The sequence below is a fragment of the Cinclus cinclus genome, unplaced genomic scaffold (assembly GCF_963662255.1).
Source record: "Cinclus cinclus unplaced genomic scaffold, bCinCin1.1 SCAFFOLD_32, whole genome shotgun sequence".
Classification (NCBI taxonomy): domain Eukaryota; kingdom Metazoa; phylum Chordata; class Aves; order Passeriformes; family Cinclidae; genus Cinclus; species Cinclus cinclus.
The window spans coordinates 1,221,795-1,246,361 of NW_026912098.1; the positions used below are offsets into that span (position 1 = coordinate 1,221,795).

At 48.5% G+C, this 24,567-nt stretch overlaps 1 pseudogene; it reads left to right on the forward strand.

Annotated features, from left to right (window-relative positions):
- Positions 1–21,707: 21,707 nt before the first annotated feature.
- LOC134057340 (olfactory receptor 14A16-like) lies at positions 21,708–22,642 on the forward strand (annotated as a pseudogene).
- The last annotated feature ends 1,925 nt before the right edge of the window (positions 22,643–24,567 follow it).

A 24,567-nucleotide genomic window follows, 5' to 3' on the forward strand; every position in this document is an offset into this window, starting at 1 on the left:
AAATCCTTGGGGGGCTGGGACCACCCCTGGCAGCAGCAATGAGATTTGTGTGCCCTGGCTGTGCCTGCTGTCCCTCCCAATGAGGCCCATGAGAAGACACCAGTTCCTCCCAGCCCCAGGGCTCGTGGCCTCCTCCCCAACCCCAGAGAGCTTTGGAGGGCTCCTGCTGCTCTCCTGCCCTCACCATTCCCACCCCACATCCCACTGCTCAGGACAGCCACGAGCATCCTGTGAGGCCACTGCTCCCCATTCCCAGGGGATGGGCTCAGGGCTTGTCAGTCCTGCTTGGCACAGACCAGGCAGGGCTTTCACAGCCAAATTCCACACTCCATTTCCACCTGGACCCACTGGTGCCTCTGAGTTCTGCTTCCCCAACCCGGGGATGCTCTCCTTGTCTGCCCATTCCCCCTTGGTCTCTGGGCAGGGATGGCCTCAGTTGGGGGCTGCTGACATCCTCAGCAACCTGGAGGCTGCTGCTGAGTTTTACTGGTCCAGAGGCTTTTTCAGCCTTCAGCTCTTCAGTTCAGGAATTCAGTGCCCAAGAGCTCATGAACATTCAGAACACCTTAACAAGCCATGACTGTGAGAAAAAGTTATGTGCTCTACTCTTCTGTCATTAATTTGATCAATTTTAAAAGTCTGTTCAAATTGGATACACTATGTTAACAGTACAAGGAGAAAAGATTTATCTATTGGGCCCTGTTTATCTTTTTCCTGTATGTGGATGGATATGAGCAATGTCCAATTGATATTGAACTTCCTCATGCACTCTGAACAGATGTGAAAATCAAGACCCTTTATGGCTGACAATCAATCACACTCTGTCCCTACCCCCACCCCACCATTTCCCTCATCCAAGCCCTGGCACTCAGAGCAGCCCAGTGCAAATCTGAGCTTCCTCCAGTCCAGGCTGTGCCTGCAGCTTTCAGCTCCTTGGCACCAAGTCCCAGCTGCTTTCCTTGGAGAAGGAGCTGCCCCAGACACAGAGGGATGTTCATTTGGGGTCAGCAAACAGAAGCCAAGGCAGGCCCAGCTCCATGGCAAACACAAGTGCAGCCCAAGGAGTGCTGGGCAATGGAGCCACATGCAGGGGTGTCCCCAGGGCTCAGGACTGGGGCCAGGGCAGTTCAATGTGTTCCTTGCTGATGTGGACCAGGCCATGGAGGGCACCCTGAGTCAGTGTCCAGGGGAGCCCAAGCTGGCTGGGAGTGTGGCTGTGCTGCAGGGCAGCAAGCTCTGCACAGGGATCTGGCCAGGCTGGAGCCATGGGCCCAGGACAATTGGATGAGCTTCAGCAAGGCCAAGGGCCGGCTCCTGCCCTGGGCTCACAACCACCCCAAATCCCTGGCCGTGCCCTGTCGGAAGAAACACGGGAGACGAGTCTCAAGCTATCATGATCAACAAGCCTCGTTTATTATGCACTAGATAATTACTTTTATACATGCAATAATTAGCTCATACATATTGCAAACTTATAGCTCTTCATTGGTTATATAGTTCATGATGCATATGACCTTCGCAGTAAGCCTTGCAGTTGCTAGTTCCTCTATTTTAGATACTTTTCTGCACTCCTTCTGCTTTCAACAACCTTGTTTTTGTATAATATCTGTGCTCAAGGATACCGTGTCCCTGCAGGCAGTCACGTAGGCCACGGCTACACTTTGACTGGCCTGATTGTATCGTGGCCTTTGCAACGCAGCCATTCTTCTGTTATGCTCTCCACACTTCCCCCGTTTTCTTTTTGTGCTAATAGGGATGTATTCCCTTTTTGATTTATAGCTCACATTACTGCGCTTTGCAAGCATTTAAAAAGGCATGGCACTATAATAAGCACACTAAAAATTACAATCCCGATTGTAATTAAATGTTGCAATACGGACGACAGCCAGGGACTTAAACTAAGACTTTTTATCCAGTCTTCAAGCCCAAACCCAGAGTTTTGTTGTAAGTGTGTGGTTAGCGTATGCAATTGCTGCAATTGTGCGTGTATGGAAACAGAGTTGTCTGATAAATTCATGCAACACATACCTTCAAAGTCTTCACACCCGTGGCCTTGGGCTAATAACAAAAGTCGATGGCGGCTCGATTCTGTAAGGTAGCGTGTCTCACTGAATCAACGTCTGTTAACAATTGTGACAGTGCAATCGATGTGGCATTAGTTTGTTTTGCAAGCCAGCATCCTAGTTTTCTTAAGGTGGTTAAGGCTTGCGCGGTACCTATATTTGGGACCAATGATGCCCCAAAAATCTTTCCACGGGACCAGACGGTGGCTTTATCATCACATTCAGATGTGAAAGCATGCGCCATCCTTTTGCTTCTAAAATGGCTTTTATGTCGTTGTAAAATCATGGACGTATTTGGTGTAAGCAATGTTAGTCGCCCAAGTGTACAGGGTCCTCCTACTAATTTGGAGGGGATTCCTGCCCAGGCACGATCTCCGCATATAAGGAATACTCCTGGAGGCAAAGTAACTGGCGAGTTAGAGGACAGCGACAAATTGCTAGTTGTATAATTGCACCACCTAGAGACGTTGCGGTATACCAGCTGGGTAGCGTTAACAACCATAGGAAATAAGAGATTGGCACCCTGCTTACCAGGGCCTGCGCGATACACACTTGTCCAATTAAATTGGACACATGCATCTGCTTTAATTGAGCCAAATATTTCAAGTTCTTGAGGTTCTAGTGGAGCCTGTGGAAAATGGGATATAATTTTGTCCCAGCCGTCCACGTTGTTAGTGGGACTGCTGGCATTACAGGAGGATACTCCTTCTGGGCATGGCCATGAATTCAGTGGCACTCCTACCAGGCACGTTGAAAAGGGATTTTCTGGTGACGACAGTGCCAGGCATATAGCTTCTTGCCCTGTCTTGTTAGCTAACGTCACCCATATGTTCTCTTTTGGCTGAGGAGGGACCCAAATAGCAGCGGAAGCATATAGGTAAAATGATGTTACAGTAGTTCACACTAGCTTTAACTCGCTTTCCCTCATTGCTGATCTTTCTTTCTATTCTTTTGTGCTTGCTTTTTAACTCTCAACCGCTGATATCTGTTACAGAGTGCTTCCCACTCTTGGGGGTGGACTACCCACTGTCGAGGGATTCTGTAATACACGTCACACTGCTTCTGTACTATGTGAGAGTTACGTATTGCTCTAGCCCTCTCTACTGAGCGTTGAAGCTCCCAACGGGCATATGCCAGAACTTTTTGCTCAGGGCTCTCATATAGGAGAACCGCTTGGTGGAAGGGTAATCCTGTGCTTTCCTCAAGTGCCTGTCGATGAGTCTTATTTCTCCAGGCTCCTCGACACGAAAAACACCACAATCTCCCACCTGTTGCCTGTTGATGTACCCAAGTGTCTTGACCACAACCCCCACAATGTATCAGCACCCATGCATGATGATATTGGTCCCCACAGTTTAAGCATCCATAAAGCCTTAACTCCTCGGCACAATAATTGGCTAAGCAAGCAAGCAAATATGCTAATTGATCTGCTGTTCTAGGCTCTGTGATAGCTGGGCTAAGTATTGTCCACAAAAAGGGCCGATGTGGTCAAACCAGCAGCTCCAACTGCAGGGGTCGGTTCCTGACGGTCTCCACCTTGTGGTTGGTTCGCTGGCCTAGTCCAGCGCGCAGGGATCCACTCGGGCCCTGTGGGGGTGGAAACACAGAGATAACCCCTTCCCCAAAAGAGAACTACAGCTGGACCTTGCCAGAGTCCTGTTTGGAGATATTTGTACTTGACCCACAACCCTGTTGATTTCTTCCTGTCATCGTCTGGCTCACGTATTTTATGCATGACAGCAGCCGGAACCTCTTCCTGCCCAAATACACACAAATGGTTTAACACGAATAATGTCTTTTGAAGTCTTTCTTGTATGTCTAGGGTGTCCTTAAATTTGTCTAAATATCTTTTCAATGTGTTATGGGCCCTTTTTACTATTGCTTGCCCCCGAGGATTGTGCGGTATACCCGTGAGATGTTTGACTCCCCATTGACTCAGGAAGCTTTGAACCCTGCGGCTGACATAGGCGGGCCCGTTGTCCGTCTTTAACTGCTGGCAAACTCCCATGACTGCGGAACAGCTAGTCAGGTGTCTGACTACGTGAAGCCCCTTTTCACCCGGCTGCGCTGTAGCCCAAATAAAATGACTATGTGTATCAATAGTAACATGCAGGTATTTCAGCCGACCAAAACTAGCTACATGGGTGACATCTGCCTGCCAGATTTCATTAATTACGGTCCCCCTTGGGTTGACCCCCATTCCCAAGCCCACGCCATTATTGTGATTGGCACAAACAGCGCAGCTCCTAACAATTGCTGCAGCCTCGGCTTGCGAGATGCGAAACTGTCTTTGCAAGCCTTTTGCATTTTGATGAAATATTGAGTGAGCTTCTCTGGCTAATGTAAATTGAGGCAGAGGTACTGTAATGGCCGCAGATACCAAGTCGTCAGCTTTTTTGTTTCCTTCTCCTAGGCCTACATTCCATTTATGACTCCTAATATGCAACACTGAATAGGCCTCTGTTCTGTTTCTCAGAGCACGCTTGAGCTGTAAAAACAGCTCATACAGCCTTTTGTTCTGCACATTCTTAATATCAGCATCCTCGATTCTGGCAGCAACCCCCACTACATAAAGTGAATCGGACACCACATTCAAAGGTTCAGTGATGTGAGTCACTGCCCATACGACAGCCAAAAGCTCCAATGTCTGCAAACTATCCTCGGGCATTGCTTCCAGGAGTTGCTGGTGCCAATTTTCTCCCTTTTTCCAGACAATCGCTGCTCTGCACGTCCTTTTTCCCACGTCGGTGAAGGCCGTAACAGCATTAGGGATGGGCTTTTCTTCTCTTAGTGGCCTGCCGATCCAACTCCATTCTCCTATCCATTGCAGTGCTCTAGGTGCCAGAGTCCCTGTCTCTATTCGTGCTCCTGCCCCCAGCAGTGCCTCTGCAAGGTCAGTAGAGTTCAGCAGGTACCAATCCAATGTAGGTTTTTCGATGGGCAGATTAATCACTGCTGGTTCTAATCCGGTAATCTCCAGGATTCGCATGCGACCCCTTTTTATAAATATGGCCAGGTTTTCAATTTTTGTGGTTAAAGTTTTTCGCTTTTGCAGTGGTGGCGAAATCCACTCTAGCACCCTCTCCCCCGTTTTCTTTTTACGTTGCGTAATAGCTCCAAGTAAATGGGGTGCGTTGTGCCAAATGGTAAGGCATAGGGGTAACTCCGTATCTAAGCGTGACACAAAACCTTCTGAAATGCAAGTGCCGATATGTTGTAATGCTTTTTGTTGTTCTAACGTGAGGCTCACAGGCGTACAGGGATCAGTTCCCTTTAGCAATGGTTGTAGCTTTTCCAGTAAATTGTTTGGAATGCCTGTAACTGGTTTTAGCCATTGTAAGTCTCCCAAGAGTCTTTGAGCATTGTGTAAAGTCGTGATAGTGGTGGCAATTGACAACTTTTGTGGTTTGATTATTTGTTTAGTTATAGTCCAGCCTAAGTACTTCCACGGTGGGGTTTTTTGAACTTTTTCTGGAGCTATGATTAAGGAGGAATCTGCTAATGTTTTTGTAATAGTCTCGATTTGCTCTTTTGTAAAGTCTTTAGGTTGTGAAAACAGAATGTCATCCATATAGTGATAAATAATTGTGTCAGGCATTTGTTTTCTCAAAGGTTGCAGTCCAGCATCAACATAAAGCTGACATATGGTGGGCGAGTTTCGCATGCCTTGTGGTAAAACAGTCCATTCAAACCTCTTATCTGGCTCTCCTCTGTTAATTGCTGGTAGTGTAAATGCAAAACGCTTGGTGTCGCTCGAGTGTAGTGGAATCGTGAAAAAACAGTCTTTTAAGTCAATGATGAGAATGGGCCAATTTTCAGGCAGCATGGTTGGATTAGGGAGAGCTGGTTGAAGGGCCCCCATTGGCTCCATCTGGTCATTTACAGCTCTTAGGTCGTGGAGCAATCGATATTTCCCAGATTTCTTTTTATTACAAAAATAGGTGTGTTCCATGGGCTGGTAGACAATTTTAAATGTCCTTGTTGAAATTGTTTTTGTACCAGCTGATGTGCATGTTTTAGACTTTCCCTTTTTAAAGGCCATTGCTTTACCATCACAGGTTCGTTAGTGGTCCAGGTGAGTGGGAGCAGGAAAGTCCAAGCAATGGCAGCTACCCTAAAGGGTGTTCATTAGTGAGAACAAGTCCTAATTGTGACAATACATCACGCCCAATTAAACATTGTACTGTGGGAGGAAGCGTGGCTATTGAAAAAGATGCCATTGCTTGTTTACCTTCTATTTCTACGGTGAGGACGGGAGTGCGGTTAGCCAGTGTCATTCCTCCGATGCCGGTTACGGTGGTTGTTGCAGCTTGTACCGGCCAGTTGGAAGACCATTCTCCTGGGGAAATAATACAGGAGTCTGCGCCTGTATCTAACAGTCCAATTAATTTAATGCTTTGGCCCTGGAAATGTAACTGACAAGGTCGCTTAGGGCGTGTTGAGAGGTCTAATGTGAGCAATGTCAGTCCTCCGGTGGAGCCAAAACCTCCTTGTGCCCTGGGCTTTTGTTGTAAAGGAGTTATTTCTCTGGTTAATTGTGGGAGCGGTGCCAATTGAGCCAACCTTTGCCCTTTGGTGATTTTTATTGGGGGATAGGGGGTATGGACCATGATCATGATTTCCCCTTCGTAGTCTAAGTCTATAACGCCAGGTAAAACAAAAAGTCCCAACATTGACGCAGATGAGCGACCCAAAAGTAGTCCCCCCACAGGTTGTCCGTTTATTAAAATAGGCCCAATGAGACCTGTGGGAATTTTATGTGGCATTGTGGTTAGGATTGTGATGTCTACTGAGGCTGCCACATCCATGCCGAGGCTCCCGCTGGTGGCTGGCTGCAGTTGTTGGTTGGTCCTGACGGCATCGCAGCTGCAACTTGTGTCCCCGCGCGGCCGCTGCTCACGCTGTGTCTCGAGTTTCCCGACTTTCGGCGACAAGCACTGGTGTTGTGTGTGTTGGACTGGCACTTCCCACACCAGACTCTCGTCGCAGCACACTCTTGTCGAATATGTCCACTACTGCCACAGCAAAAACATTTTATCTTGCTGTTACCATTAGAGCGGGGGCGAGAGTTGACCACTGCCACTTGGAGGGGTGCAAGAGCTGCCATGACCTGAGTCTGTGAAGATTTTGCCTGCTCTTGTAGCGCTTTTGCCTGTTCCTGCAACCCCTCTCCTATCTTTTGTAGGGCATTAACTAAAAAGACTTGCGAGCCTGAGGGGAGGGAGGCAGCCCTCTCTAGTAAATCTGCTATTTGCCAATCTCCTGGCATAGAACTTATAAGATTTCTAGTAGCTGTATTGCAATTTTGCATTACACACTGTTTCAATAGGGCTCCCTGCATATATTCTTGTACTCCGGCCTTTTCTATTGCCTCTATGACTTTATCCACAAAAGCTCCCAGTGGTTCTTCCCTTGCCTGTTTTATGCCCATATAAATAGGTACTCCTCCTGGACTTTTAATTTTGCTCATGGCCCTCCTTGCTACATTCATAGCTTCCCGACATTTATCTGGACCTATTAGCACCTGTGCTTCAACTCGCAAATAGGCCCCCAACCCCATTAATTCTTCCACTGTTAGGCCATGCAACGGGTCTCCTGGGGCTCTCTGTACACTGGCTGATGCCATGGCCTCTTGCTGCCAATGTGCATTGAACAGCATTAACTGATGAGGTGTATAAATCAATCGTGCCAGACCCCTTATATCCGAAGGTAACATAATATAGGAGTTAAAAAGATAGTCCAGCATTTGTCTAACGGGTTCACTAGTGACTCCATAACTTCCCACTGTGGCACGCAATTGTGCTAAAAGCTTCCAATCCAGTGTTGTAATAGTCGCCTGCAATCCTCCCTGAGGACTGGGAGTAAAAACAACTGGAAATGCAAGAGACTCAGTGGCAGCTTCGACAAGGTCAGAGTCTCCCTTTTCCACCCCCTGACGAGCTAACGCAGCCCACAGCTCGCGCCTCTCCCTTGCCATGGCCTCCGCGAGGTCAGATTTTGCCTCAGGGACAGGCTCAGGGCTCATTGGGGCTTGCGGTGTCTGACCTGGGTCTGCTGAATCTTCAACAGGAGGTGCAGACAGAGCTGGCGGCACTGAAGCCGGTAAATTAACACTGGTGAAAGTGGGAGGATTTGGAGCACTAGCATTCCATTGCGGGTATAAACTTTATTTCTCTCTTGGGCTGTCGCTACCTCCTGTGCCGCTCTTTTTTCCGCCTGACTCATCAAGAGTTCATTGTGTACTACTTTCCACAATTTGCTTATCTTTTTTGCTGGTTTATCATCTTCTAGCACTAATTCCCACAACTTATCTCCAAACTGTTTCCATTCTGACAATTCGTGCACAGTATGAGGGTTTATAAAATACCCATACGAATAAGCATACTGCAAAAGGGATGGGAGTTCCTTTGCTAAATCTATTCCTTTAATTTGCCTCTTTCTTAAGAAGGCTGTAAATAAATCATATGCCCCTTGCCTGTCCATACTCACGTCAGCGCTGTTGCAGCCCCTCCAGGCTTCGGCAGCACGTACCGGCCAAGCCCACCGCTGTGGTCGCTCAGGACACGGAGCACTTTCTTTTTTAGCTCTGTACTCGTCCCTCTAGCTGCAGGACCCGGACCCAACGTGTTCTCCGAAATCCGTGGCGTATCACATTTATCATGTCGGTGGTCACCATTTGTCGGAGGAGAACACGGGAGACGAGTCTCAAGCTATCATGATCAACGAGCCTCGTTTATTATGCGCTAGATAATTACTTTTATACATGTAATAATTAGCTCATACATATTGCAAACTTATAGCTCTTCATTGGTTATATAGTTCATGACGCATATGACCTTCGCAGTAAGCCTTGCAGTTGCTAGTTCCTCTATTTTAGATACTTTTCTGCACTCCTTCTGCTTTCAACAACCTTGTTTTTGTATAATATCTGTGCTCAAGGATACCGTGTCCCTGCAGGCAGTCACGTAGGCCACGGCTACACTTTGACTGGCCTGATTGTATCGTGGCCTTTGCAACGCAGCCATTCTTCTGTTATGCTCTCCACAGAGAAAAGCTCAACTGAGAGGGAGACATCATCACAAAGACCCTCAGATGACCACCAGAACAACCAGCAATGAGCAGTGTGCAATCACAAAGAGACATGGAGCTAATTTTAATACTAAGCAGGGACAAGTGGGGTTAGGAAACAAATATGTATTAGGTGCATTGTGCAATCACAGTTTCAGGAGAATAAAAAGAGAGGTACAGGTCACTGAAGGTGTGAGTGTTTTTGGAGGAGCTATCCACCATGCAACTCAGCACTGAATAAATACATGCCTGCTCTTATAACTTATTTTTTGTGGAGAGTTTCTCCATGCTTCATGTTGGCGAGCCAGCCAGGAGATCTGTGTCTGGCTCCAGGACCAGTGAAGGAACAGATTCTCTGGTGCATCCCAGGATCTTCCCTGGAGGGAACCTGAACCTTGTCTCGCTCACTGTGGGGACAGACAATGATCTGCTGGCATTGCAGATAAAATGGCATGTATTAAATATCAATAACAGGGCTGCTGGTAAGTTGTACAGAGACATCTGAAGTACAACACTGTCATGGTGGGTTTCTAGCAGCCAAACAAGGGGACCAGAGACAGAGGGAAAGGAGTTTATCCCCAGCTGATAGCGCGGCCAACAGAGGGGTCTCACTGAGCTGATAGAGCAGCCCACTAGTGACTCTGGGGTGAGTCGAGTGAACCCTTGATTTTTGCTGCTATTTTGTGTGACTGCTCAGTCTGGACACGTTGAGTTGTTGAGTGTGTCAGTGAGTGAATGAGTGGGTGAGATGTACCTCTGGTACAGAGCGAGCGTGCAGCTCTATCCGCGTTTTCCACCTCAGGTGACTGAGGCGGCCGAAGGAAAGGGAAGAGACCGGGGTCAGTGTGGGGTGAGTGCAAGTGTGGATGGAGGAGCGTTGTGCTTGGATGTGGAGTGGCTGGTGTCTGTTTTAACCATGGCTAGACCTAGACAAACAGAAGGAATCCCTCTCCCTCAGTGGTTTGGGCTGGATCCGTGGGAGTTCATAAATCCCGTGAATTATTGGATAGAAAGGGGAAACAGTCAAGTTTATCTGGAAGGAATATGTAGAACTTGAGCAGGAAGAGTGGTACCTTTGTATTGGGAACAGTCTGCATTAGGAACTGGACATTGAAGAGAGAAGAAGTGCAATAGATTGTTCTGGCAGGTGTTAAGCAGCTTTTCGGCTTCTAGAGGTTGGCACAGTGCGTGGTTACTGTTACAGTGTAGGACTTGGGAAAAATGTTGGTATTGTTCCTCTGATAAACAGCAAGCTCTATGCCCTCAGTGTAAATCAAGGCATCGTAACTGAGCTAGTTTTGAACCTAAGATTCTCATGTTGATTTTTGGAAGATCACATTTAATACCTGCAACTTGGGAATGGGTATGGGACGAAGATTGAGAAAGGTCTGTGAGAAATTCTGAAGAGAGATTTAGGTGGAAACTGGACAGGACAAGAAGGAGGAGATAATGGGAACTGGACAAAATAAAGACATTCTTAAAGCCAGTCCACTGGGTGGACTTATTGCACAGGGTGTATTATTGCACACTAGAAAGACATTGCTGGACATTGGGGCTCAGAAAACAAGAGAGACCTTATTAGATTCTGCAAGGACTGGTGTCCTTGATAAAAATTAGATGATGGAGAGAAGTGGCCACCCAGTGGAACTTTGGACTATAACACACTATTACAGCTCATGCTATTTCTTAGGAGGGAAGGGAAGTGGACAGAGGTGTCATGTGCTGATATTTTTTGTCCCTTCAAAGTCACCCCAAATGGCAGAGGGATGTGTGGGCTCAGGGCTCCATCTGAGCCTCTGGTATTGGTCCTAGAGAAGGAGAATAAGACTAAGAGAGGAAAGCAGTGTTGTTCAGCCTGCAGTCCAGGGCAAAGATGTACAAAATTGGATGAGGTTTTCCAGACTGTGGCCCAGGAACAAGATCTGGCAGTTGATTTTCTCATGACTCCCCTCATAAGACAGGAAAGGGATGAGGATGAGGATGCAGATTCAGAAGTACCATCAGCCCCAGCCCATTCATCCCCTCGAATCGCTCACCAGAGTAGACAACAGACACACATATGACAGGTACCTCTGTGAGAGGCAGTGGGACCAGAGGGAGGAACGGTATTGCTTAAAGTTCCCTTCTCCACCATCGACCTGAAGGCATGAGAAAAGGTTGCTAAAACTTACTGCAGCCATCCAGTTAAGATGTCTAAATGTCTGTGATATATAATAAAAGAACACAATGCATACTGGAGTGATATGCACTTATTATTGGATGCACTGACCAAGACTGAAAGTCAATAATTTATAAAAATGGCAGGGGATTTGGCAGAAGATTATTATAAAACACAACAATTAGATATGAAAGATTATTTCTCCCTCCAAAATCCACAGTGGGACCCAAACCAATCAGCAGAATTGAGAAAGTTGGAAAGCTATCAGAAATGGATCCCAAAGGGTATGGAAATGGCATTCCCAAACCTATAAATTGGTCAGAGTTCTATGAAATTAAGGAGAGGGCCTCTGAGTCACCATCCAAATTCCTCGATCGATTAAGGGATGGAATGTGCCACCACACATCACTGGACCCTGGGTCTGACACAGGGATACAGCAGCTGGTCAATTTATTCCTGGCGCAGTCTACGGGTGACATAAGACATAAACTTGAAAAGCTTTGGGGGAGGAGATGGGAGGAACTTAGAGACTCTGTGCATGAGGTGTGGAGAGTCTTTAGAAAGTGGGAAGAAGGATATAAAGAAGGAATGAGGAAGTTTGCAGCTCTTGTAAGTGAGAGGGAGAGAGGAAGAGGCAGACAGGGACCACCTAGACAAGGCCTGTCCTGGCTGGGCTGGGACCAGTGTGTGATCTGCAAGAAATATGGTCACTGGAAAAATCAATGTCCAGAATGAAGTTGGGGTGGCTTTCAGGAAAAGGGAGAACCAGGAAAAGGGAAAAGTGATTGCACATGTGAAAGAAGACTGAGGAGGACCAGTAGATCTAAACCCAGGAGATCCACTGGTTATAAAATTGAAGCTGGGGGGAAAGGGGAAAGAGGTGTAATTTCTGGTTGACACGGAGGCAGCGTATTAGGGTCTGAATAAAACTCTGGAACCTGTGGGGAAAGGATTATGTTACAGTAATAGGACCAACTGGCCAACCTGAAAAAGCATATTTTGGCAAATCATTAAAGTATAGGCTAGGAAAGCAATGGGGCATTCATAAATTTCTGTATCTGCCCAATTCCCTGGGACATCTTCTGGGGAGAGACTTGTTAGAACAATTACACGTGACCATTAAATTTAAAAATTAGGAGATTGTTTTGGAGGTAAATGATGAACAGTACATAGAGGCAATAAGTTTAATCTTAGTAGCCATTCAAATGGAGGGAGAAATTAGTGAAGAAATGATAAATCAAGTGTTCCCTGATGTGTGGGCTGCTAAGGTAACAAGGAGGGTGAAAAATGCAACTCCTATAGGAATTTAACTTAAGGAAGGAAAACAACCAGCAAGAATTAAGGAGTACCCCTTGAAAAGAGAGGACAGGTAAGGAATTACCCCGATAGTTGAAAACTTTTTGCAATTAAGGTTGTTACAAAAGAACGTCTCTCTGAGTTCAACACTCCCATCTTACCAGTCCGAAAACCTGATGGGCCATATCAGACAGTACAGCATCTAAGAGCTGTGAACAAAATATCTGCAGATCTCTATCCTGTGGGAGCAAACCCATAGGCTTTCCTAATGTGCTTAACACCAGAGCTGATTTTGTTTTACCATTTTAGACTTTAAAGATGCCTTCCTTTGCCTCCCTCTCCATGAGCACAGACAGAAATCTTTGTATTAGAATGGGAAAACCCTAAAAGCGAGTGCAAATCCCAGATAACATGGATGGTGTTGACTCAGGGATTTAAAAATTCTCCTCCATTGTTTGGAGAAAAAAATTGCCAAAGATCTGGAATCCTGGGAGGCTCCCCCAGTAAGAGGAAAACCACTGCAGTAAATGGATGAACTCCTCATAGCCACAAGGATGAAAGAGGCTTGTATTCCTTGGATGGTGAGCGTCCTAAACTTTCTAGGAGTTGAGGGATACAGGGTATCAAAGAAAAAGGCCCAGGTAGGGAAGCAAAAGGTAATTTACCTGGGTTATGAAATTAGTGTGGGACAATGGACTCTAGGGCAAGATCACAAGGGAGCAATCTGCCAAACCCTGAAACCTCAGACAGTAAAGGAAGTGTGGACATTGTTAGGAATGACAGGGTGGTGCTGATTATGGATTTATGACTACGGCGTACTTGTGAAAGCTCTGTATGCGCTCATTACAAATGGGGACAGAGAACTCCAGTGCACAAAAGAGGCCACCCTGGCCTTTCACCAGCTGAAGAATGCTCTCATGTCAGCTCCAGCTCTCGGATTCCCAGATGTGAGTGAACCATTGTTTTTGTTTCTCCATGAGAAGCAGGGAATTGCCCTGGGGATACTGGTCCAGGACCTGGGTCTGTACTGGAGAGCAGCTGCTCACTTCTCCAAGCAACTACACACAGCAGCCAAGGGATGGCCAGGATGGCTCAGAGCAATTGCAGCAGTGGTGCTGAATATTCAAGAGGCATGCAAAGTCACCTTGTGCCAGAAAATAACTGCATTGGTGTCTCACACAGTGTGTGCAGTGCTGGAAGTAAAGGGCAGGCACTGGCTCTCCCCACAAAGGTTCCTGAAACACCAAGTCACCATGGTAGAACAAGATGATGCAGAGATAATTGTGACTAACATTACCAACCCAGCTTCTTTCCTTAGTGGAAATCAAGGCGAGCCAGTACACCACGACTGCCTGGAGACTATCGAAGCCTCCTCCTCCAGCTGCCCAGATCTGAAGGACACCCCTTGGGATGATGCAGAAACCTGGTTCACTGATGGGAGCAGCTGCGTCATCAGTGGACAGTGACATGCTGGGTATGCAGTTACCACCTGCAAAGAGGTAATAGAATCAGGACCTTTACAAATAGGTACCTCTGCACAAAGGTGAGATAATCACTCTAACCCAAGCCCAAGAGATAATGAATGGAAGTAAAATAAACATTTATACAGACAAACAGTATGCATTTGTAGTTGTACATGCACATGGAACCATCTGGAAAGAAAGGGACTGTTGAATTCACGAGGGAAAAACATCTAACATATGCAGGAAATTCTTTCTGCTACTGGAAGCAGTTCAGCTACCTGAGCAGGTAGCAATGATGCACATTAAGGCACACCAGAAGGTGAGCTCAGAATTGGAGGAAGGAAACGAGCTGCTGGACAGAGAGGCCAAAGAAGCAGCAAAAGTGAGATGAGCATTGAGGGAGCTTTAATTCCAGATGGACAGGTCTCCCTTGAAGGTAAGCCAGTATCTATCAGAAAGCATAGAAACCTAATTAGGGATCAAGGAGGAACATGTAACCAAGAGGGATGCACTGTTATTGCAGAAGGGACAATGGTCATCCCTTCTCATCTGTTCTGATCATTATTAAGGGAGGAACACCAGAAAACACACTGGGGAGTAGATGCCCTGTATAACTATCTAATTGAAAAAAGTACTCCCAGAAATTTGTACTCTACGGTCATTCAGGTAACCTGGCAGTGTGGCATTTGCCTCCACACCAAACCCAGGAATACACCCAAACCAGAACTTGGCCAAATTGGAAAAGGCCATGTGTTGGAGTGTCCTGGAGAGCTGTTAAGATGTCTGCAGGTAAAAAAGCAGGAAGGGCCTTTGTATGGGTTCCACAGAGATGTTTATTTCAGCCACACACGTGGATAGTCCAGGGTCAGAGGAAAAGGCAGAGGCAAAGCTTGTGGTGAGGGTCCAGGTTCAAGTCCATGGGTATTTGGGGTGGGGGGAGCATCAGAGACCAATTAGCAGGGGACATGGGGAGGGGGGCACAAAGGTGGGGTTAGGGCATGGGAGCCAACGGGGAAACAGGGTGGGAGTGACTGAAAGACTGAGGGACAGGGAAGGGACAGGGGAGAACAAGGGAACAGAACAGGGGTACATTGGAATTTGCTGTGAGAAAAGCTTTTGATGTCTCCCTAAGTGGGAATGCCTCTCAGTGTCTCCACAGCCATGGGCCTGGACAACAGTGGCAAATTGACTTTCCAGAACTCACCAGAAAAGGGGGGTAGGGATATTTGCTGGTGTTTACGGATTCCTTTTCAGGGTGCCCAGAGGCTTTACCCACCAGAACTGCCTTAGCCTGGGAGGTAACCAGGGTATTGTTACAAGAGATAATAGCACACTTTGGAGTTCCAGCCACAGTATCTTCAGATAGAGGGCCACATTTGATTTCAAAAATAGTGCACCTAATCAGTCGTCACCTGGGCATAGACTGGGAGATCCATACCCCATATGGTCCACAGTCAAGTGGCCAAGTAGAGAAAATGAATCATTAAATTAAGCAGCAAATTGTGAGGCTGGGACAAGAAGCTAATTTACCCTGGCCTCAATCTCTCCCACTGGCATTGATGGGGATCTCAACCAAGCCAGGAGCCAAAGAAAAACTAAGTTCCTTTGAAATGCTTTATGGGAGACCATATGGAGTGCAAAAGGGATTGTCCACTGAAGTGGGGGAAGAAAAGCTGATTGCCTGTATGGTAGCCTTAAGTAAGAAACTCAGAGAAATTGAGAAACATGTGGCTGGAACTCAGAGCAGAGGGACAGACAGAGCAGTGCAGGACACACAGCCTGGAGATGATGTGTATGTTAATTCTCTTACAGAGAAAACTCTGGAGCCACAGTGGGAGGGTCCATTCCAGGTGCTCCTTACTGCCTTCCCTGCAGTAAAGATCAAGGAACAGAGTGCCTGGATTCACCATTCCCTAGTGAAAAAGGCTACAGAAGCCCCTTGGAAAGTCATACCAGGTGACAATGAACTGAAACTTAAACTTACTCAAGCAAAATGAGTACATTGCAGTTGAGAACATTCAGTAATTTAACTTGCAGAAATCTAGTCAAAAGACTGTACTTGTATATATTGGTCTAGGCTGTGCATGTTTAAAAACCGCTTGTGCTTCTGTACAAATTGATGATAACAATGGAATCTTACCTACTAAGAACCATTCTAATATTTATATTTGAAATTTTATCAGGAATGTCAGGTATGCCTTTTGATACTTGGCACCAGTCACATCCCACCAGCTGATGAGATCTAACTAGACAATATATCCTAAATTATCACCTAGACCCATTGGAATGAACATTGCATTAGTAAGGTTCATTTCATTAGTCATGAAATGCCAGAACTTGACAAAAATGCTGAAAGAAATTCAGAAAATGGGCAAAGGATTCTAGTTACAGTCTAGAATGATATAAAAGAGAAAAGCAGAGTGTTACAAGGAATAAACCGGGACACAAATCATCACAGTGCAATGCACTCTTTGGATGGTCACCAACTACAGCTGGGATTTTGAACACACTTCACCACCCTCTCATTGTCATACTGACATTAGCAGATGTGAGTCTGGTGCTGTCTATTGCAATATTTGTTTGGAATTGGAGGATGTTAAAGTGGAGAGCAGCACTGACTTCCTTAGTGGCAATACATGGAGATGCAATGAGGGATACACGCCGAGAAGAGCGAGCTGTGGAGGTAAACTGGAAAAAGGAAAAGGTATCGATATGATTAACTAAAGGAATTTACTAATTTTCTAGAAAAGAGGGGACTGAGACAGAGAAATTTAGATTTAAGAATCGAGCATCAAGAAATGCTTTGAGTAAAAGGGGGCTGATAAAACCATATGGAATTCCTAAATATTTACTGTGCTTACAAGAAGAGGAGGAGAGCAAAGTTACAAGATGAGATAAAGAGCTAGAATGCACAAACAGGATGCAAGGACCACAGCATAAAGGGGTTTTTCAGAGCCCTGAAGCAGGAAAACTGGTATCAAAGTCCAGAAGATGACCAAAGGACTAAAAAGAGCATGCACAAGCAGACAAGGCGAAAAGTTCAACGGAGAGGAAGACTGTTTACTTCATCCCAAGGACCCCCAGAAAACCACCAGAGTGACCAACAAGGAGCAGAGCTCAGTCCCACAGAGGTGTGGAGCTAATTTTAATACAGAGCTGGGACAAGCAGGGTTAGGAAATGAACATGTGTTAGGTGAATGGTGTAGTCCTGGTTTGTAGAGAATAAAAAGAGAGGCACTGTTGGATCCCAGAAACCTGGGGTTTTTGAGGTTTCTGTGCTGGCAGGCACTGACCCACTGGAGAGCACTGCTTTTGACCTGAGGCCTTCCTTGGAGACGGCTTCTAGACAGGAGTGATGAAGTTCAAATGACGAGTGTGTAGTGAAATAGAAGTGTGTGCTTTCCCATGGTGATGGGTTTTAAATTGGAGGGGTTTATAATACAGCAATAGGTATGAGACAAAATGGAGGATCTTTGGTGTTGTCTCTTTCAGTTTTCATCTTCCTTCTTCTTCCTCCTTCTTCATGGGTTTCAGGTAGCAGTTTCTGGTTGGTCAGGCAGTGTCACACTAAGGGACATGGGAATTTAGTTATTGGGTTAAAAGCATCAATGATACAGGTGTTAATTCTCTATTGGACTCTTTATCTCTAAAAGACCTTGTAGCTACATGTGTCTTCCTTTCCCACAGGAAAAAAGCAACTTTCACCTCCAGATGCACATGGCCAAAATTTGGGAATCCACCTCCAGAATTCCCTATCTCCAAGAACAGCTCCCAGACAAAAGCTGCCATGACTGACAAGTCTGGCTGGCCTTGGCTTCCTGAGGGCTGGCTCTCATCTGCCTTTTGAAACACTGGGGCTCCATTTTTTCTTTCCTAATGAAAGGAACACTTCTTCCATTCAGGCACAACCAAAATTGAGATTCAATCTCCAAAAATCCCTGTGTCCAAGGATTTCCCCCAGATGAAAGGTGCCAGGAGAGACAGGTCTGGCTGGCTTGGCCTAAGGGTGGCCACCTCTCATCTTCTTCCAAAGCACTTGGGCTTCCCACTTTTCTTTCCTATGGAAGAAAACATCCATCTCGACCACACGCCCATGGCCAAAATTGGGATTCCAGCTCCAAAACTCCGTACATTCAAGGATTGCTCCCAAGTGAAAGCTGCCAGAACAGAGAGCTCTGGCTGCCCTTGGTCTCTGGTGGCCGCCTTTCATCTGCTCCTGAAACACTGGTGTTCTGTGCTTTCCATCCTACAGAAAAGAACTGGCCTTGTCCTCCAGATTACCATGTCTGAAATTGGTATTCCACCTATAAAATTCTGTATATCTGGGGATTACTCCCAGACAGAATCTGCAAATAGCAAAAGGTCTGGCTGTCCTTGGCATCTGGTGACTGCCCCACATCTGCCTCTGCAACATGGGGGGTCAGCTGTTTCCTTCCTATGGAGATGGTGGTGACACCTTTGGGACCTCATTGCACCAAGTTCATCACTGTGGCACTGCTGGGCTGCATGGTGCCAAGGGGCCGGTGTGAAGCAGCAGGGCTGTGTGGAACCAAGAGGCCATTGTTGCATTACAGGGCCTCGTGCAGCCAAAGGGGCACTGTGATCCTGCAGGGCACCGTGGATCTATGGAGAACATTGTGGCATTGCAAGGCCCCATGGAATCATGGAGACAATTCTGACACATGGAACCAAGGGGACATGGAACAGCTCTGGCTGGCCTTGGCCTCCTGGGGGCCACCTGGCAGGTCTGGCTGATCCTGGCATGTTGAGAGCTGCCTCTCCTCAGTCCCTGGAACACTGGGGCTCTGGGCTTTCCTTTCTAAGCAAAAGAGCCATCCACCTTTGCAGGTGCGCAAGGCTGGAATTGGACCTCATTGTAAAAAGTTCTCCATATACAAGGGTTGCTCCCAGCCAAAATCTGCCAGGACAGACAGCTCAGGCTGGCCTTGGCCTCCTGAGGGCTGCCTCTCATCTACCACCACACACTGGGACTCAGTGCTTTCCTTCCAGTGGGAAAGAACTGCCCTCCTTACCAAGCTGCCAATGCCCAAATCTGGGATTCCACCTCCAAAATTGCATCTGTCCAAGAACTGGGCCCAGACAAAAGTAGCCAGGACAGACAGGTCTGGCTGGCTTGTTTTCTGGTGATTACCTCAGACTTTGAGCAGAATGTTTTCATTTGCCAACACCTTGGAGAGGGTCCAGAGATCAGTAGGCAGCACTAAACAGAATGAGAGGACACAGTGTCAAATTGTTTAAAGGGAACAATTGGGTTGGATATTAAGAAAAAAGTTTTTCATGGAAAGAATGATAAAAGTACTGGAATGATCTGCCCAGTGAGGTGGTGGAGTCACCATCCATGGATGTGTTAAAACCAAGACTGGATGTGGCAATTTGGGCCAGGGTCAAGTTGAGGTGTTAGGGCTTGGGTTGGACTTGATGCTCTTGAAGGTCTCTTCCAAACTAGTCAATCTGTGAAATCACTAAATTCTGTGAATTCTGTGAATCTCAGAAGTTTGGGTTTGGAGGCAGCAAGAACATGACCTCTGTATAAGGACAAAACAGCTCTGTGTTCAGTGGAGTGGAGATTGGGGACAGAAGAAGAGAGCCCAGGGAGTGATTCAAGGGAGGTTTCATAGATGGAGGATCCTTTAGACATAGCTGAAAACAGGCTGAGAAAGAAAGAATTAATGCCAAGAGCAGCTGGGATGGTTCAGACTGGACAAAAGCTTCAAGAAATTTCTCTCCCAGTGCAGGTCATTGGTGCGACACATCCTCCAGAAGGAGTCTGGAGCAGCCCAAGGCTTTGTGTGTGCAGGCAGAGGCAGGCAGGACGCAGAGCTGTCAGCAAAGGAAGGGGCCAGCCAGGTGGGGCAGCCGGGGGATGAGGACAGCCTGCAGGGACAGAGGGGCAGGGCATGGACACCGTAGGACAGCCTGGGCTGCAGAGGGCACAGGGATGGGCAGCAGCTGAAAGGCCCTGCCAGAGCCAAGTGCTGCAGCACTTTGGCCATGGCTGCTGGCCCTGGGCCCTTGGCCAGCAGGGGACAAGTGAGCCTTGCTGTGCTGGGGCCTCATTGCCTCCTTGTCCCTGCTCAGCAGCCTGGCAGGGGCCGCCCCATGGTGCTGCCTTTGGCATTGCACATCCCCAGAGCCCAGTGCCCCGGGAAGAGCCCTGAGCAAGGAGGGAGGGACAGGATCTGCCTTGCCAGGGGCTGGGGCTCGGACCTTGGCATTGCTGAGACACATCCAGGTTTGCTCAGCATCACAGACACCTTTCCCTTGTTTGTCCCCACCTGTCATCAGTGCCTTCATTATTCTGCTCTGAATGGAACCTGGGCACACTTTCTCAGTCCTTTCCCTCAGTGGGACCTATTAAAAGTTTAAGATATTTTGAAGTTTCAATCTGATTTTCAGTTGTTGACAAGTTTTTTGAACACACACTCTGAGGGATTGAGTCTGATGTAAACAGCACCAAATCCCAGAGAGGTTCATTAAAGTCCTTGTGCTGTGTCTGTGCTGCTGAGCTGGACTGGGATCCTGGCATAGAGGACAGTCCTGGCAACCAGGAAGAGCTTTAAAAACCCATTTCTCTTGATGAGCAGCTCTTCTCCCAGCCCAGCAGGGCTGGGGCACTGCCTGCAGCCACCTTGGGCACAGCACAGAGGCACAGAGAGCTTCAATCAGTCAGGGCTTGGGAAGATGCTCACAAGTGCCTGGGGCAGAATCACTCCCAGCCCTGGACACAGGAAGCCTCTGGCTGCAGGACAATGCAGCTGCAGCTCCTGCAGTGATCTCCTAAAGCTGGAACATCCCAATGCCTGCAGACTCTGTGAGTACATTCTCTGATTCTCTCTCCTGTAGAGCAGCCAGGGGTGCCCAGGGCTGTCCTGCAGAGCAGGGTCCTGCAGCCCAGGGTGCTGTGCTGGGCAGGGACTCTGCTGCCTGCCAGGGACAGCTCTCAGCCAGCCCTGGGAGCTGCTGACAGCACTGGGGGACAAGGTCTGGGTGGAGGGAGACAGCTGGTGAGACTTGGAAGTGTTCTCCTTGAGTGGTGAGGATGGTGCATTGATCAGGACTGCTCCCAGCATGACATTTATATACACAACATTTCCAAATATATTATAAAGGGAGCACAGCAAGTCAGGGGCTGCATAAAAGGGAAAATCCTGATTTTATAATCTACTGCTCAGGGTTGCCTAGATGGAAAATTGCACATTGATATTCATATCTCTATTCAGGTTGAGAACCATAAAAACAATTTCTCTCAGATCTGAATAAACCAGGCAAAGAAAGAAATCAGCAGAGGGCCCCTTACAGGCACCATCACTGTTGCTTTTCTGGCTTCCTCAGGGCTGCTCTGACTTTGCCATCAGAGCCTGCAGAGGCAGAGCTGGCCCTGGCAGTGCCCTGTGCTGGGAGGGGTCTGCAGGGCAGAGCTGAGCCCCCAGGGCTGGGCTGGGCTCTGGCAGCACTGGCAGGGCCCAGCCCTGGGCACAGGGAAGCAGCAGCTGGCAGGGAGAGCTCCAGGCAGCAGAGCCCTGGGCAGGCAGTGGGGGGAAAGTGACACCAAGCTGGGCTGGGATATTTCAAGTCATCTCCAAACCAAACTATTCCATGATTACTGTTCTTACAGATCCCCATGCCAAGACACAGTAAATGTCCAACAGCAGCTCCATCAGGCACTTCCTCCTGCTGGCATTGGCAGACACGCGGCAGCTGCAGCTCCTGCACTTCTGCCTCTTCCTGGGCATCTCCCTGGCTGCCCTCCTGGCCAACGGCCTCATCATCAGCGCCGTAGCCTGCGGCCACCACCTGCACACCCCCATGTTCTTCTTCCTGCTCAACCTGGCCCTCACTGACCTGGGCTCCATCTGCACCACTGTCCCCAAAGCCATGCACAATTCCCTCTGGCACACCAACAACATCTCCTACTCTGCATGTGCTGCTCAGCTGTTTTTCTGGTTTTCTTGTTCATTGGAACAGAATTTTCCCTCCTGACCATCATGTGCTACGACCGCTACGTGTCCATCTGCAAACCCCTGCACTACGGGACCCTCCTGGGCAGCAGAGCTTGTGCCCACATGGCAGCAGCTGCCTGGGCCAGTGCCTTTCTCTATTCCCTGCTGCACACAGCCAATACATTTTCCCTGCCCCTGTGCCAGGGCAATGCCCTGGGCCAGTTCTTCTGTGAAATCCCTCAGATCCTCAAACTCTCCTGCTCACACTCCAACCTCAGAGAACTTGCGCTTCTTGCAGTTAGTGTCTGTTTGGTATTTGGTTGTTTTGTGTTCATTGTTTTCTCCTATGTGCAGATCTTCAGGGCTGTGCTGAGGATCCCCTCTGAGCAGGGAAGGCACAAGGCCTTTTCCACCTGCCTCCCTCACCTGGCTGTGATCTCCCTTTTTGTTATTACTGCCACATTTACCCACATGAAGCCCCCCTCCATCTCCTCCCCAACCCTAGACATGGTGGTTTCTGTTCTGTACTCAGTGGTGCCTCCAGCCACGAACCCCCTCATCTACAGCCTGAGGAACCAGGAGCTCAAGGCTGCAGTGTGGACACTGATGACTAGATGGCGTATGAAACAGTAAGCTTCTTGGCACTTTCTGCTAATCACTTGCAATAAAAATCATATTTCATACTTCTTGCGGGTTTCATATTGGGCAATCTTTGTGTTTATTTTATAGTTGCAATATAGTCCACAAAGAAAAGCCATTCTCTCTGCAATTTCTCATTTTGATTCTCTCCACCTTCATTGTGGCCCACAGACCACATCAATGAGGGCATGCACTTTTGGTGGTTTTAAACGAACTAATGGATCTCTCTCCCAGCAGAGTTTTCAACAGAGATCCCCCTTTTGTTCCCTTCTCTGGAGCTGCAGCAGCAATGTCTGTGTGCAGAGCTGGGGCAGATCAGTGCTGGCACAGCAGCTGTGCCCAGCAGCAGCAGCACTTGGTGTTGCCAGTGCTGCTCCCGTGCCACTGCCCCGCTGCCCTCCTGCCCCTGGTGTTGCTGCAGGGCCTGAGTGCTCTCGGGGCCGGGCACAGCCCTGGGGGTGGCAGTGCCAGGGCTGCAGCAGGGACAGGCCATGGGCACTGCTGGGGCAGCGCTGACACCTCAGGGCAGGGCCTGGGGGCTGGAGGCTCCTTGCCCAGGCTCTCTCCAGAACACCTGGCCAGGCCAACGCTGAGCACAGAAAAGCCCCGGGAGCAGCCCCAGGCTGGCCGTGGGCAGGCTGGGCCCAAACAGCATGGCTGGTGCTCTGCAAGGTCCCTGCAAGGGGAGAGCCTGGCAAGGAGCAGCAGAGCAGGGGCTGATCCATCCCCAGTGCGCTGGACACCCCAGGGCAGCGTCCCAGAGCGTCCTCGTGCACCTGCCAACAACATCCCCCCTCTGCAGCCCTGGCCTCTCCCCCAGCTCACACAGGTGCCCCATCCTTGCAGGCACACACACAGCAGCACTGCCTCAGGAGCCCCTGTTTGCATTGCACAGAGCAGGCGTCAGCACCGCCATGGTGCTGCTGTGGGCAGAGGGACCTGAGGGAGCACAAATGCCATCAGCCCCTGGGGCCAGCAAGGCCTGCGGGACCAGAGGGAAACCACTCAGGTTTGTCGTGGCCTCTGAAGTCAGACAGAAAGTTTGTTCCCATGAGCTGTGACTTTCCTGTCCCACTGCAGACGTTGCTGCTCAGAGCCAGGGCTGCCTGGCAGCCACCCCCAGACTGCCCTGAGCATTTCCTTTGCTTCACATTTCCTTTCTTTAGTCTTTCCTTATCCAGATTTCTTCCTCTTGCCCTCCCTGTGCCCTCCCATGCAATCAGTCCATCCCTGTTTGCCCTTTCCTCTCTGGCCCCATTCCCCATTTCAGTTCCTGAGCTAGCTCAATAGGAACATCCCTTAAGGAGCAGAATCAACCTCCAAGTGCTTCAGGAATTGTCTGCAGGGTCCTGCAGTGCCTGGTGCTGCTCTTTCCAGAGGCACCCCAGGCCAGGGGGGCACATCTGGGCTGGTGTGTCTGGCTGTGGGGCTCCCTGTTGTGGGCAATGAGGAGGGGCTGGAGAGGCTCTGCAGGACTGACAGGATGGGCTTTGGGGGCTGTGAGGAGAAGCTGAGGGACCTGAGCTGCTGCACCTTCTGAGGAGGAGGTCCAGGGCTCATCCTGCAATTGCTGCAGGGGTGGTTTCAGACAATCACAGATTGAGCAGGGCTGGAAAAGACCTTGGAGATCATCAAGTCCCGTCTATTCCCTGACTCCACCTTGTCTCCACTGAGCCTCCTGTTGTCCAGGATAAAGGATAGCAGCTCCTTCAGCTGCTCCTCCCAGGACTTGTGTTCCAGAGCCCTCACCAGCCTTGTTGCCCCCCTCTGTTACTGCTCCAGCCCCTCCATGTCCTTCCTATAGTGGGGGGCTCAGAACTGGACACAGCACTCCAGGTGCTGCCCAACCAGTGCTGAGTACAGGTGAAGAATCACTGTCCTACTCCTGCTGGCTAGGAGCAGGGCAGTGCCAACATTCC